The sequence below is a fragment of the Austrofundulus limnaeus genome, unplaced genomic scaffold (assembly GCF_001266775.1).
Source record: "Austrofundulus limnaeus strain Quisiro unplaced genomic scaffold, Austrofundulus_limnaeus-1.0 Scaffold25, whole genome shotgun sequence".
Classification (NCBI taxonomy): Eukaryota; Metazoa; Chordata; class Actinopteri; order Cyprinodontiformes; family Rivulidae; genus Austrofundulus; species Austrofundulus limnaeus.
In genome coordinates this window covers 777,950-780,291 of record NW_013952427.1, presented here as the reverse complement: position 1 = coordinate 780,291, position 2,342 = coordinate 777,950, and positions in this window count along the sequence as shown.

The following is a 2,342-nucleotide window of genomic DNA, read 5'->3' as shown; positions in this document are numbered from 1 at the left end:
CACTTGGGTTGTTACCGACATCTGGTGAAAATTTCATGTCATTAGCACCTCTAGTAATATATTTACTGAGAAAAATGGTGACGTGTTRAATACTTATTTTACCCGCTGTAGTAGGAGTGCAACAATACATGTACCCATATTGAACCATTCAATACAGTGCTTTAGGTTCAATACACACTTGTATCGAACAATACAGATTTATAAAATTTATTTTATCAGCTTGTCTTCTGAAGCTGTGCTGCGTTGAAAGCTCAGTAGATCTGTGTTTGACTTCTTCACCTAGGCTGCATTGTCGAGCACAGATCCACAAAGAAACTTGCTGTTTCAGCATTATTTAATTAAAAAACCGTACTTTTGAGGTTGAACAAATGTTTATAATTAATTTCAACAAATTACAAGTTATGAAGGCCATGGAAATTTCTCTTTTTTGAATCGAAAAAATATCTAACCGTGAGACTAAAGTATCGAACCGAACCGAGTCGTGAATTTTCTGTATCGTTGCAGCCCTGCTGTTTAGTGAAGACTTGTTCAAAATCAAACAGCTCTTRMACACCAACGGTTTTTCAAGATCTAGATCTCGCCCAAACAGCCATAGGTCTGATCTAGGACTGAACTCCTACGACCTGCTCACCTCAGCCGTCTGAGAAACGGGAAGCACCGGTGTGCCTTCTTCACCAACCTGGAAGTGTTGATTCTCCAGTTCAAGCTGTCACTTAGGGGTAAGTCCTCAAAGCTGGACTCCACTTCCTGAGCCGACTTACTGAATCAGTAAAAGTTCAATATAAATATTTCAATTTGAAAAAAATACGAAGCAACATTGGTTTCAGTTGAACAAAACATTTTCWGTTTTAATATGGTGCTTCTTAGTTTTTCAATAGAAGTCCTGCAGAAGAGCTGTTAGCTGCTTTAACTCAGGATTAACAGACTGTGAACTCTAGCAACGCTTCACCTAAATGAGCTTTCCAACTTAGTATACGAGATGTCCTGATGCATCTCAGTAATCCAGGTAGAAAAAANCACTAACTTAGTATTTTACTAAGTAATTACTTTACAATAACATGGTGATTAGATGACTAAAAATGTAGTTGTAATCTGTTGACAAGTTGTGTGTCATTGAGATGCCATTAAAATGTAATTGCATTAAAATTACCCACTAACATTTTTGTAATTACATAGTATTTTTTATATATTATACATTACTGTAATTACCAAGTAATTGTATAGTAAATTGTTGTTACTTTCCATGTAAATACTAGGTAATTGCATGCAATTATGGAACTGTAAAATAAAGGGTTACCAACTTGAACGCTCTTAAACCTAAAACTTAATCTGACACAATGAATGAGGAGAGGAGGGGGGGGGGGGGTACCCGACACGTCAATAAGTGAAGCAGAACAAGCGTCTATGACYAGCAGTGAGTGAGAACATGTTGCAGAAGCAGTGTGCCATAAACAATGATGTCTGCACACGACCTTATTGCAWAGAGTAGTGAGAGTAGGGAGCAGGTGGGATAGAGCCTAAAGAGCTTAGAAGAGCAAAGGATTGAAAGTCATGTGTTTGTGGATTAGAGGGAGACAGGTGGAACAACACAGCTGCTCAGAGTACTGAAGGTACTGAAGGTGGAGGAGTTTCAAAACCTGAGGTCGACCATCTGAAGCAACGAGCAAAACACAAGAGAAGAAAGAGCGAATCAGGGTGGAGTGGAGAAAAACAGTGTCAGGTGTACCAAAATTATCACCACTGAAATAAGACAAATGTATTTGGTCTAATCTGTTGTCCATCCAGCAACAAACTAAACATTCATTTGAGTGTGTGTTCATGTTCACCAGGAGACAGGTCCAGCTTTTCTCCGTAACTCACCAGGCCTCACTAAACAGCTGGACTCAGCCTCGGTAAGAACCGGTGCAACTCTCACTGAGACCCTTGTTGAAGAGGCTCTTAGAGTTAAAGAGGCAGCTGTTAGCTGACACAAATATGTGTGTGAGGGGAAAAAAAAAAGAAAACAAGACAAACCCAGAAGACATCTGTTGTGCACTCAGTGGTTTTTCAGTGTCCTGACTCATGATAGTGTGTAGTTTACAGTAAAGAGTGTTACACTCCAGCAGTGGTCTGGTATAGAGTGGGGCCACAGCTGCACACCATCACTGTGGGGTTTTCATTGTTCTACTTGTGCTGTTTGTAGTGTCTGTTTCTCACTTAAACTTTGTTTCTTTAAATAAACATATTTACACCACCAACTACAGATAAGCAATACTGAAATAAATAAAATAATCCATTTAAATAAAAACTGCTCATTGAGTTGTCATTTAAAAGTATTTTTTAAACACCTACTGTATAAGAAC